The 14,444-nt window shown below is 41.3% G+C and overlaps 1 long non-coding RNA gene across 1 annotated transcript; it reads right to left on the bottom strand.

Moving 5' to 3' along the window:
• Window positions 1-3,024: 3,024 nt before the first annotated feature.
• On the bottom strand, window positions 3,025-11,105 carry LOC125912437 (uncharacterized). Its single transcript, XR_007454742.1, has 3 exons — window positions 11,011-11,105; window positions 4,904-4,973; window positions 3,025-3,955 (listed from the first exon to the last, which is right to left on the bottom strand). It is a non-coding gene; the product is annotated as an uncharacterized LOC125912437 (long non-coding RNA).
• Window positions 11,106-14,444: the final 3,339 nt, after the last annotated feature.

The raw sequence follows: 14,444 nt of genomic DNA on the forward strand, positions 1-14,444 counted from the left end.
AGGCCACAGGGCTCTGAAGCCTTTGTTGGGATGGTATCACAGTGGGACCTCTCTCTCTCCCTGACCCTATTCCCTTCCCTTCCCCCAAAGACACAGTATTACCCAGTACATTCTCTGAGTCTGCTTCCTGAAGAACCTGACATACAACATGAACATTTGAAAGATAATGGATTTCTGAACCAGAACCAAATGCACAGCAGTTTGTTGGCTTGTTTTTACTCTTCTTCTCAATATGGCTGATACTTTTGAGCTTTGGGCTACAGGGAGTCTTCATTCTAGAAAGCAGTTTTTGCAGGTGATAAGAGAACATTGTCAAGGCTGGCAAAGAATATATAAGTGTTACTCTTGCAAATACAACTATTCTTACACTATTAAACGCTACATCATTATGAATCAATTGCCAATTCTGTATCAGTTGAAATGTAGGTGTTCACTCTCCCACCCCTCTCTTTATATCTTTGGGAACCAAATCCTGACTGATGGGGCCAAGTATTATGATTTTTTTTTTGGTAGTAATCAGACCAGAAGGGAGGATAAGCACATCATGCTTCAAAAGCCCAAGAAGTAGCTCTTTGCTCCCAAGTCTACTGGCTGTCAGTTATATCTCAGCCACCAGTCCTCCTGCAACGGGTATGGGATCAGAGTGCCCTAGTTCTCTTCCTTATTTTCCTCTCTCCTATACAACTTGTCATGCCTCTAGACTTGTGTTTCTTGCCTCTGTTAGTTGTCTCCATTGATCTCCAGGCACATTATGAAAACCAAAAATGATTGAAGTAGAGAGGGTTTTAATTTATTAACTGGAAAACATGTATTTCCTATATCACCATTAGAAGGAAGGGAAAATGATATGAAACTAAGATAACAGCCCTCAGTTTAACAACTCCCAAGCTGTTATGAGGCATTTTATCACTCCATCCCGCAATTACTGTCTGTGTCTATCTGGTTCCATTCAAGTATCCAGTGGGAAGACAGGAAAACTACAGGTCAATTCCAGAATGGTATCCTTTAGAAATCATTAATTGTTTCAGTGCCTGTTCCTAGAGAAAGTGGGAAATGCCCAAATAAATTGTCCCCATTTAGCCAAAATACTTACATATCTTTTTGGTGGTCATGGCCTATTACTTAGCTTTTGTAGATGGTTGCTTAGTTCTAAGTCTATAATTTTAATATTCATCCATAAGGACAAGGCAAAGCAACAATCTGACATAAATGTTGGCCAAAAGTTAAGAGTGTGATTATAAGAGAAAGGAGATTGACTGTACCTGCCAAAGCTATCTGCAGATTCAATGCAATCCCTATCAAAATTCCAATGGCATTTTTCACAGGAAAAAAAAAAATCTAAAATGTGTATGGAACCACTTAATAACCCAAATGGCCAAAGCAATCCTGAGAAAGAACAAATTTGAAAGAACTGGTTTCAAACTACATTACAAAGCCATAGTAATCAAAACAATATGGTATTGGCATAAATACATAGACCAACAAAACAGAATCTAGAGCCAGAAATAAACCCACACATACATGGTCAACTAATACTTGACAAGGGAGCCACGAATCCTCAATGGGGAAATGATTATCTCTTCAATAAATAGTGCTGAGAAAAGTGAATATTCACATGCAAAATGGTTAAATTGAGACCCTATCTTACACCACTCCCAAAAAATTAAATTGAAATGAATTAAAGACCTAAATGTGAAACCGGAAACTATAAAATTCCTAGACTAGAACATAGGGAAAAATCTCTTTGACATTGTGCTTGGCAACAGTTGTATTGGATATAATACCAAAAACACAAGCAAAAAAAGCAAAAATCAACAAGTGGGACTGCATCTGACTAAAAAGCTTCTACACAGCAAAAGAAACAAGCAACAAAATGAAAAGCCAATCTATGAAATGGAGAAAATATTTGCAAACTGTGTCTCTCATAAGGAGTTAATATCCAAAATGCATAAGGAACTCATAGAATTCAGTAGAAAAAAATCAAACACTGTGATTAAAAAATGGGCAGAGGACCTGAATAGATATTTTTCCAAAGAAAATATACAAATGGCCAATGTGTACATTTAAAGATACTCAACATCACTAATAATCAGGGAAATGCAAATCAAAACCATAGTGAGAGAAAATGTCATACTTGTTAGAATGGCTGTTATCAAAAGGACAAGAGATAAGTGCTGGTGAGGATGTGGAGATAAAGGGAGCCCTTGTGCCTGGTGGTCAGAGTATAAACTGATGCAGCCACTATGGAAAACAGTATACAGGTTCTTCAAAAAATTAAAAATACAACTACCCTATGAGTTAGCAATCTCACTTCTGGGTCTATATCTGGAGGAAGTGAAATCGCTATCTTGAAGAGACAGATGCTATCCCATGTTCATTGCAGCATTATTCACAATAGCCGGGGTATGGAAACAACCCAAGTGTCCCTCAGGGGGTGAAGGGATAAAGAAGATGCTGCGGATATAGATACAGATATATAGATACACAGGTGATGGAATATTATTCAGCCATTAAAAAGAAGGAAGGTCTGCTGTTTGCAACATCATAGATGGTCCTTGAGGGCATTATGCTAAGTGACATACATCAGACAGAGAAAGACAGATATGGCATGATCTTCCGTCCACGGAGAATCTAAAAAAGCCGAACTCATAGAAACAGAGAGTAGAATGATGGTTGCCAGGGGCTGGCAATGAAGAGATGTTGGTCAAAGGGCAGAAACTTCTAGTTATAAGATGAATGCATTCTGGGGATCTAACGTACAGCAGGTGACTATAGTTAACAATACTGTCTTATATGTTTGAAAGTTGCTAATCGAGTAAACCTTCGATGGTCTCACTATTTAAAAAATGGTAATTGTGTGAGGAGATGGAAGTAATCTTATCGTGGGAACCATTTGGCAATACACGTCCATATCAAATCATTATGCTGTGTACCTTAAACCGACACGACGTTATGTGTCAATTACATCTCAATAAAGCTGGAAAAAAATAAGAGAAAGGGGACTGAGGTGTGGGGAAGGTAATCATACAATGACTAGATGTTCTTTATTTTTCAAAGGCTTTCACTGAAGCATTTCTCCCAGGAATGCGGCTTTTGCAATTACATAGCAACAAAGCGTTTGAAATAACTTTGTGACACTCTAAGAACAAAACTTACACTGAGCTGAGGGGTTTATAGAAAGTAACTCCCTTCAGATGCTTTCTGCTCAAATGCTAACGGCTGTTGCAAACAACATGGATAGTGTATTCCCAAAGTTAGAACGGGCAACGTCTCAGCTGAGAAAGGGTTAAATAAAGAGAATCAGATCCCAGCCAGTCAGGGTCTGAACACCAATGAGAATTTCTTTAGATGATGTAATGCTTGAATCCTGATATCCTTTTGAAAAGAGCTTGTGGTTGGAGTTTCTATAAACCAGACTGAACTGGCATTTCCTCCTTCCAAGAGTCTCTTTCTCTATCTCCCACACAAGTTTCTTAGGTGGGTTTGTTCAGATGTATTAATGTTCTTTCCTAATGTGTGACAAACAGCACTTTTTATAATTTGAATTTGAATTCTTTCAAGGTTACTAGTCCACTGCTCTCTGTGGGTCCCTCTCATTCTCACTGGTAATAACACAGAACTAAGTGATTATAGAAAATTCAGAAAGCCACCGTCTCCTCCTGGTCATTTCACTGACCACATGCTGGCTCGTTCCACGTTCGTTCTTTCCCAGATCTCCAGAGTGAGGAGGTTGTGACAAATGAAGACCGGGACCCACACTTTCAGCTACACAGCAAAATGGAGAGTTGCTGAGGTCTGTGGGACAGCTATTGTTCCATTATCCTCTTTTCCACTAGGATGCAGCTGCGACCAAATCAGTGGGATGGTTCCAGGTGACAGCAAGTCTGGTGAGCTCAGGAAACTTCCACAAGAGCACTCTGAAGCTGCTCACTCTCTAATAGCCCTCACGACTGACCTAGGGACATAGGACACACATGAAGAGACAAGGGCAGTGCATTCTGGATTTTGCTTAAAACCCTCTTTTAACTTAAATCCTGGAGGTATCAAGAGAGCGAGGCCCATAAAATGGCAGGAAAATTGGTAAGGATTCTTAGAGCACAGCAAAAATTGGCATATCTCCCAACTTGGCTGAGAAATGATTTCCTTTACACAAACTATTTTTAGATTTAAAGAAACCTTCTGAAAGAATTAATTCATCATTTACCACCCCTCCAATCAAACTTTAAAATCTTGGTTAACCAATAACTTCACCCAGCTTGTTCCATTCAAACTATGCTAACAAATAACCATCAGTTTTCAAAAGTAATGTACATCAGACATCATAGCACTAAATGAGCTAATCTATAGGAACATTCTTTGGAAACAAAAAAGTATAAAAATAGAAGGCATTGCTATTTTTAAGATCATCAGCTCTGGGATGCCTGGGAGGCTCAGTCAGTTAAGCGTCCGACTTTGGCTCAGGTTATGATCTCACCATTAGTGAGTTTGAGCCCCACATGGGGCTCTGTGCTGATAGCTCAGAGCCTGGAGCCTGCTTCGGATTCTGTGTCTCCCCCTCTTTCTGCCCCTGTCCCACTCTCTCTCTCTCACCCTCTCTCTTTCTCTCTCTCTCTCTCTCAAAAATAAATAAACATTGGGGCGCCTGGGTGGCTCAGTCGGTTAAGCCTCCAACTTCAGCTCAGGTCATGATCTCACGGTCCGTGAGTTCAAGCCCCACGTCGGGCTCTGTGCTGACCGCTCAGAGCCTGGAGCCTGTTTCGGATTCTGTGTCTCTCTGACCCTCCCCCGTTCATGCTCTGTCTCTCTCTGTCTCAAAAATAAATAAACGTTAAAATAAATAAATAAACATTAAAAACATTAAAAAAAAAAAAGATCATCAGCTCTTATCATCTTTTTTGTCTACCTGTAGCATAGTCTCTGAGAGAACACATTTCTTTTGTTCTTCATCGTACCCTTATCCCTTTGCGTGGTTCCTAGAACACAACAAACATTTGATAAAGATTTGCTACGTTGAATTGAAACTTGAATTCACAAATGTTTCTTAAGCACCTAGTATATAAGGCACAGTGCTAAGTGATGGCAGAAAGGAGCACAAAGACCAGTTTCTGCCTTCTTGAGGAGCAGACCCAGCCTAAACAATCCCCAAGGGCTCTGTCACCCTGGACTCCAAGGGCAGTAGTTGCAACCACAAATGCCTTTGGAGCCAGGCAGGGAACACCAATAAATGGAAAGCTGCTGAATCTAAGACAGCAGAATATCATGAACACAGTGGAAACTAGAGAATGCAAAGCTAATTTAATATTATGCTTTTCAACTTCAAATATTTTGCAATTACTGTACTAACAAAAAGAGTTTTGTCAATTCGCTGGCAGATTATTCATCTAGGAAAAGGAATGAAGTTCTAACACATGCTACAACACGGATGAGCCTCAAAAACACCATGCAAAGTGAAATAACCATAAAATACAGTAAGACACAAAAGAACAAATATTGTGTGAATTCACTTGCATAAAATAGTAGAATAGGCAATTCATAGACACAGAGAGCAGATAAGATGTTACCAGAGGGTGGGAGGGGAGGTGGTTACATAACATTCTGAATGTAATTAATGCCACTGAATTACATGGCATAAACATGGTTTAAGTGGCAAAATTTTACATCGTATGTATTTTATCACATTTTTTAAAAATTCTGGCAGATGGCTAGCCAGTTGAGACTCCTGAGTCCTGGCACAAGGCTTCATTCAATAATTGTTTGCCAGATAAATAAAGACATGGTTTCCACTGCCCCCATGATATTTCAGAGTTTAGTGAAAATAACACAATATTTCAATTCAGAGAGCTCTTGGTCTTGCTATTTGAGTAGCTATGAAATCTTGGGCAAGTTACTTAACCTCTCCATACCTCAGCTTCCGCATCCTCGCCTTTCCCATATTACCTACTATGGGGTAATAGTGGGACTTACTTCCTAGGAGGATCGTGAAGATTGTATAAAATGATGCCTGTAAAGCTCCATTCAAAGTGGCTGGCGCATCACTATCATTAGCTATTATCAACATTAGAAAGGCTAATAAGAATTAACTGTGATGATTAGGAACACTAAAAAAAAAAGAATTATTTGTAGTTTGGGTTCTAACCTAATGATTTACTTACCTGTCAATGATTGTCCTCTTAGGAACTATAGACATAGGAACATCAAGATGGAGCTCAAAATGGTGTTTTCAAACATCTCATTGTGACCTAGTGACCTCACTGACTTGCGGAAAGTCCTTTAATGACTCCTTATCGTTTTAATAAACCCCAAACCCCACAGCACAGACTTATCTTGACCTCTTCAGACTTGTAGCAGACACTGTGGCCTCCCCCATCGTCCATTCTGTGCTTCCCAGATACCCTGATTTCTGTTTTATAATCTCAGTATTTCCAGGAAAGCTGACTCATCCCCTGACCCCAGAGACAGACCACCTGTTCCAGGCCAAACCAAGCAGACCATTCCTGCCTCCTCAACATTGATATGGTTCAGGGTTGGGCATGTGATATCCACCGCTCCAATGAGGGTGAATCTTTGGGCCTCTTATGAGGAATCCTCTAACAAATTTCTCTCTCTTCTGGATGATGTAGAAGGCAGGTGTGAGGGCTGGGGCTGTTGCAGCTACTTCACTACCTTAGTAGTTACACGTCAACACGTGGGGGAGATTAGGGCCAAGAAAACCAGAGAGGAATAGACAGCTCTGATGATGTTATGACCCATCCTACCCCTGGAGTTTTCGGTTTACTGAGCTAATAGATTCCCCTTATTATTGCAACTAAAAGTTTTAACTGGTTTAAAAAAAAAGGACACTTATTCTGCTGCATTGCTCTCCACCCCACCACCTTATTCCAGCCAAACTGATCTGGTTCTTATGTCAGAATACTGCTGAACTTCTTCTGAGCAAATTGGTCTCACCAATGCATTCTCTGTCCCTGGATTATTTGACACCCTGCCTTCTATCATTTCCCTACTCTGCTTGCCCTCGTTCTCATTCATCCTTAATACTTCTGCCTAAACATCATTTCTCCAAGAAAGCCTTCCTAGATCCCTTAGTCTAGGTCAAGGTCTCCTATTATGGGCACCCATGACATTTTATACTTCTCCTCCATAAGACTTAGCACCATGATAATTAAACAGTTGTTTGATTAGTTGATCAACATCTATCTCCCACATCTGTCTGCCTTGTTCCACGCTGCCATATCCCCAGTGCCTAATACAAAGCCTTGTCCATAACAGTAAATAAATATTAGTTAAACAAATGACTACCTTTCAGCTGCCATGGCTAATTGCTAAGGTGTTGGTATGAAACTCCCAGTAAAAACAAAAACACTTTATAAACAAATCAATAGTTGAAAAGAGATGACTTAAGATAAGAACAAGCTGCTGATCTCTAGCTGTGGATGAACAACCACATTCAACAAAAACAGTGTAGGCACCCACTCTGCACAATACAGAGACTGAGGTACAGAAGACATTGACCTTGTCCACCAGGAGCCCTTTGCTGAACTTTAATTAGCTGGGCATAGAAAATACTGCTGCTGTGAAGTCACAGTCACATTTGCTGTCCAAGTCACATCTATTACTCATTGCTTTGGAGTTAGTTCAAGCAGGGTCAAACCTACATTTAGCCTTTCAAAAAATCTGTTTTCGCCTGTGTCCTAACTGGTAGAAAAAGCATAATTCTCAAGTGCTCCTTTCTTGCAGTTTCCTTTGAATCTTTCTTTAATCTCTAAATCTTGGAGGCAAAGAGAAGAGTGCTGGTTGCCTCCAAGCCTCTCCTCTCTAGGAGTATGAAAGCATTTTGTAAACTTCAACCCACTGTCCGCATTCAGTTTCTACCATATCAATATCCAACGGTTGGAGACGGTAAGGGCTTGGAAATGAAGCAATATTCTTGTAGGATGTCAGGATGAGCCAGAGGCCAGGATCAATTTGAATTCCAAACCATGAAGAACACTGATGGCTTTGGTGTCTCGGTAGAGCCAAGCACTGGTCCATTAAAACCTGGGCTTCGCCACTTACTAGCTTTGTGACCTTGTGGATGTTCGGTACGCTTTGCAAGCTTTAGTTTTCTTATCTATGAATCAGGAATACAAGTACCTCACTTCATAGGTCAAAATGAGATAAAGTACATGAAACACTTCAGACACGGTCTGGCACATAGAAAGCACTACATACATTTTAACATCGATTATTTAAAAACAAAAATTTTTTTTGATGTTTATTTATTTTTGAGAGAGAGAGAGACAGAGTGTGAGCAGGGAAGGGGCAGAGAGAGAGGGAGACACAGAATCCGAAGAGGGCTCCAGGCTCCGAGCTGTCAGCACAGAGCCTGACACAGGGCTTGAACCCACAAACCGTGAGATCATGACCTGAGCCGAAGTCAGATGCTCAACCTACTGAGCCACCCAGGCGCCCCTAACTCCTCTTATTTTTTAATCACTGGGAAAAAGGTGGCAGATTAGAGAGAGGACTTTCTTCCCGCAGCTTTTGATTTGCACTCAGCCTGCTTTATTCAATGATGACCTGTATTGACTCCATAAGCAAATGCTTCCTTGGAGATTTTAGCTGCATTTTTCCCCTGGGCCCACTTTACCCTGAAACAGCAACATGGAAGGTGAGACAGTTCAGTGCCATTGCCTTACATCCTGATAACAGCGTTGTTGACATATCAGCCCTCCATGTCAAAATATTATGACAACCATAATAAGTAAAATAAATTTAAAACATTTATTGATTTTTAAGTGTTATCATTTCCCTCTACTATCAGTGACATACAATGTCAAATGTGATATATTTGAAGTATATTTTAAGCAAGATAATTAATGAATTGGATTTAAAAGTTGGGTATTTAACATATTTTATTAGGCAGTTTGGTGAGAAATCCCCATACGGAGCAATCTATCAGTAGAAGCTCCAGGTCATTTTGTCCAATATACAACCCCAATGACATCCTTCCTGCCAAGGCTTCATGTCCACACCCATGAGATGAGAGAAAGAGATCAAAGTACGCTGCTGAAATTGCTCACACCATTCTGACAGACATCAATAACCAACCCAGCCTTTGAAAAGAGAGAGAGAAAGAAAGAAAGAAAGAAAGGGAAAAAGAGAAAAGAAAAAAGAAAAGAAAAGAAAAGAAAAGAAAAGAAAAGAAAAGGAAAGAAAAAAACTGGAAGAATTTGGGCTTATGGTCATTTGCTCTTCCTTTTATTCCAACCAACTTCTCTTCCCTCGACTGATGGTTTCTTAGGCAAAGATAGAGATGGGTGGGGCAGAGGGGCTCAGCCCAACCACTGCCCTCTGGGCCTCGTTGGGTATGACATCATGTTGTCAGGAGCAGCGGCTGTAACAGTGACAAAATCCAGGTGCTACAGATGAAAGGCCCAATGTCATTGGGCACCGAGAAGTGGCCTTCAGCACAACAGTGTGGAAAAGGAGGAGGAGGGAAAAGGGGAACAGGAGCTTCGATGGCAAAGAGAGATTTCCTGACAGGGCGTATGCTAAACGAGTTATAGAGGCAATTACCCTCAAAATTTTGAAGCGGCCATTTGCTCGGTAACCTAGCCCGACCTGACACCCAAGCAGAGATTGCCATAAGCGGGGAATTTATGGTGCTGGAATGCTAGTTTAGCATAAATTACCTCAGGGAACAGATTTAAACCACTTGCGTTTTTAAAAATTATGCAACAAGAACAACAACAACGAAATGAGTTTATGCAAACCCCGTACCGACTGCAGGATGGGGCCCTCTAAGTCTTTATCTCCCAAGACGCGGCAGCTCTTCTCGCCTGTTGGTTTGCTCTCGGTGGATGAAGATTCACAGCATTAATACATAATAACTGTATCTCACTCCATTACAGGTAGTTCAGGGCTGCTCCCCATAAATGATATGCATGGCTTTGCGTCTTCATCTTTAAAACCACCGAATATCTTGGTAGCAGACATACGTTAGGTTTAATGCATCCCCTGCCATAAAAGTGTTGCTTAAGACTAATGAACAAACGAATGTTTGTTCAAACCTCTTTGTGAAAATCAAACAAGCTTTCAACAGCTATTCATATATTTATTGTCAGATGTGAATCATCACTTAGGTGCTTTGCCCTGAACTATTACCAGCTAATGCTTGTAGTTTCACGGCACTAATTCACTTGCTGCGGTTTTTGTTTTGAGGTTTTTCTCCCCCCACCCCCCCAGCTTCTTCCTTGCTGTCAATGCCGTCTCCTGAAAGGCTCTGTATTGAAAATTCCTCCTTGTCACTGGCAGAACTGACGACACTCGTACCCCACATAGCCCCGGAGCTGTCTCCGGAAGGGCCATGGCCTCCAGGGACGGTCCAGCCAGAGCCTGCCTGCCCTGGATCGTGCACCGAAAACCCTCCTGAGCAACTGAGCGTGAGCAGGGCCCGCGCCCTGCCTCTGCCCCCGCCCCTTCTCACAAAGTAGCTGTTTTTTCAGACTCAGCAGCACCTGAAAAGCTCCCACAAGATTTACCCATTATATTAAATAACAGGTTTTAGAAGCTGGGAACTGTTATTCTAGTGTTGCTGGGTGTCATTAAGGTTGCACGTCTATGCTTGTTTAATTTTTCTTCTGCCATTAAGCAAACTAAATGCTCGGAGATTTTTTTCTGTCTCAGTGGGGTCCACCCAGAATAGAAAAGAGAATAAGTGTTCCAGGGTTGTGGAACTGGGTTTTTTTGTTGCTTTCATTATGAGGAAGGAATTAAAAATCCCTCCTAGTCAGTACTTAAAATATCAAAGTCATTGTTTAATGCCTTTGAGTCACTGTACAGCTAATTCAATTGCACAGTGTAGCGCCGTTTCACGGTGTGTGAAACACAGATAGTACATAGAAGTGATTGCAAAGTTGAATAAACACCAAATTAGTTTTAAAAGTCTGCAACTTCCCGGTGGAGTCTTTCAAACTGAACCGCACGCGCTATTGTCTGACAAAGTCAATGGTCGCCAAAAGGTTACATTACCTCTCACTTGTGTTAGCGCGAGGGGGTACCCCCTGGACGCCGCGGTGTCTGCAGGAGGTGGCTGTCCTCTGAGAGGTGTGTGCGCTGACAGCTGAACGTAACCTGCCTGCCTGTCACTCGGGGACACATGGCAACACAGCCTGGTGTGAGCAAATAAGGGGAGAGCAGGGTGGGTGACAGAAAGACCACGGCCAAATGAGAGACGCAGGGCGATTTTAAAAGCCGTTTGGAGAGCGCCTGGGTGGCTCAGTCGGTTAAGCGTCCAACTTCGGCTCGGGTCATGATCTCGCGGTCCGTGAGTTCGAGCCCCGCATCACGCTCTGTACTGACAGCTCGGAGTCTGGAGCCTGCTTCGGATTCTGTGTCCCCCTCTCTCTGCCCTTTCTCTGCTCATGTCTCTCTCAAAAACAAATAAACATTAACTAAGTAAATAAAAGAAATTTGGTATAAAAAAAAATACTACAGTTTGAGACTTGGAAAGTCAGCTTGAAGGCCCCGACCCCGCTGCTTCTTGGCCACGAGACCATCCATGGTCAAGCACTTCACAAACCTCAGTCTCCATATCTGAGCCCATAGTCAGTAATGATCATTACTGATTATTTATTATGTGTGTTCCAAACACTGTTCTAAGTGCTGAAGTGCTGAGACATAATATCAAACAAAACAAGTAAGCCTGTGTCCACAGTGACATTTATTATCTATTAGAAACAATCATAGAAATAAAAAGACAATACTTATTGATTGCTAAGGATGTGTTAAACGTGGCACTAAGGGCAAGAGGTATAACTACACAGTCCCCATCCCCAGTCATTCACTCATGGACCCAACAAATACTTTTGAGAACCCTAATAAGTACCAGGTACTGGGAATATAACATAAAAAAATTAAATCTCTGGCTTCATAAAGCTTTCATTCTAATCAGGAAATTTGAGCAATGGCTCACCTTCTTTAAGTTGTTGCTCAAATATCCATTTCTCAAAAAGGCTACATGAATGCCCTGTTCAAAATTTCAACCATGGCCCAGTATCCATTCCCGTTTATCCTGCTGTGCTGGTTGGTTTTATGTGTCATTGTAATTGGGCCATGAGGTGGCCATATGTTTGTGCAAACATCATCCTGGGTGTGAGGGTATTTTTTAGCTGAGATTAACATTTGAGTCCGTAGACTAAAAAGATTGCTGTCCCCAGTGGAGGTGAGCCTCATCCAATCAGTTGAAGGCCTGACTCTCCCAACACTAAGAGGGAACTCATCTTGCCTGATCACCTTGGCAATGGGACATCGGCTTTTGCCTGCCTTCAGACTTGAGCTGAAACATTGCCTCTTCGTGGGTCTTTAGTCTGTCAGCTTTCAGACTAGAACTTATGCTGTCATCTCTTCTGCTTCTCCAGCCTTTGGACTGGGACTGGAACTATGCCATTAACTGCACACGTTGGGGCTGCTTGGCCTCCATAATCGTGTGAGCCAATTCCTTAAAGTAAATGTTGATATAGATCCCATTGGTTCAGTTTTTCTGAAGAACTCTGACTGAGATGTCTACTCTATATTTTTTCTCCAGCACACTTATTACTTTCCAACATACTAAATAAATAACTTATCAATTACGTTTTTGGCTTATTAATTATTTCCTCCAGTAGAATGCAAGTTTCACAAGGAGTTTGTTCATTGATACAAGGCTGGCACGTAGTAGGTGTTATAGTAGGCCTTCAAAACATAGTTGTTGAAAGAAGAAACAAACAAATACAGTATGCAAGTGGAGGTAAGTACCATGAATAAAAATAAAACTGAGTAAAGAAAATAGAGGGAACCATGGCAGGTCTTTTTATAAAAAGTGGTCATATCTTGGTGGGATAATGAATATTGTTTCAGGATGGCTATCCTATTATTTATCTTCCAAACTGGACTTTTTTCTTCTTCTTTTAACTAGGCGTTTAATTTTGAAATCCTTGAGATTTACATGGGATTGTGACATATAATACAGAGAGAGGCTGTGTCCTCCCTACCTAATTTTCCTCAACAGTAACAGCTTGTAAAACAATAGTCTAATACCACAACCAAGCTATGGACACTGATACTATCCACTAATCTTATTCAGATTTTCCCAATTTTACTTCCCTCACCCAGGCAACCACTAATCAGCCCCACCATTTCTATAGTTTTTCCAAACAGGGGCACTTTTGAGAGCACAGGGGGACACTATTAATAATTATGGCAAGACAACTGGCAAATCAGGACTGTCCCTGGCAAAAGATGACAGATGGCCATCTATTTATTCTGGAACAATAGCAGCGGTAACAACAACTGCGGACAGTCACGGCATGCTTGCAGTATCCCAGGTGCCGTACTAAGCCCTGCTCACATTATCATTTTTAAAACTCAGAACAATCATATGAAGCCAATACTGTTATTGTTCACATTTTACAGATGACAAAACTGAGGCAAGGAGGCATTAAGACATCTTCCCAGGGGCCCAGGATGTACAGCTCTCAGAACCAGGATTCACAACAAGGTCTATCTGGTTCAAGAACTTGCCTTTTTAACCCCTACATACTAAACAAATAGTTACAACTGAGTTGTTACATCATTACAAATGAGCCAAGTGTTTAGAAGGGGAAGTAGAAAGTGCTACTGAAGCATAAAGCGGGAACTGGAAAAATACCTCCCACAGTTATTGTAATGATGGGAAACTATTAGCCTGCTTGTGCGTGCGCGCACACGCACACAAACATACACACAAACACACACAAAAACAGAAAACAAATGTTTAAAATGTTCAGCATTGTCAACCTACATGCCAGAAGAAATGGCCTTAAATGGACATTCATCATCTTGAATTTCCAACATTTTAAGAGCAATCTCCTTAAAAGTGCAGTAGCTTCCCGTATATTCTCTGAGACGCTGACATAGAACACTGGATTTTAAACTTTTTAAAATGTACGGTTTCCAGCTGCAACCCAAAGGAAGAGTCCCACTCAGCATGACACCATAAGCCAAGTAGCAGAGTTCCCCCGCAGAGGAAATCACCTCTGAGGTCCCATTGATGTTAGAGGAGCCATTACTGAGGGACTGAGTCTTTCAGATTTAAAATCAGGTGGAATATGTCCTGGGGGGGCGGGGGGTGAGGGGGAAGTGCCCACTAGGCAAAGTGGAACAGATCCAGGAGCAATTGTGTCAAGTTTCACATCATGTTTCCTTAAAAGGAGGAGAATTAAAGATCAGCTACCTTAGCACATACTTAAAAATAATTATTACTCATAAGAAAATCTTTGATATTTTAATACGGCAGTGAGAAAACCCAATCAAGAGTAAGCACCTGGGCTAAGTTGGAATACTGAAGACTGAATATCTTGAAAAGGTTATCCTGAGACTTTCCAGTTCTAAACCTCTAGGTCTGGTGCTGCCTGGCTGGTTTGGTCAGTGGAACATATGACTCTTGA

This window comes from Panthera uncia (genome assembly GCF_023721935.1).
Source record: "Panthera uncia isolate 11264 chromosome C1 unlocalized genomic scaffold, Puncia_PCG_1.0 HiC_scaffold_4, whole genome shotgun sequence".
NCBI lineage: Eukaryota > Metazoa > Chordata > Mammalia > Carnivora > Felidae > Panthera > Panthera uncia.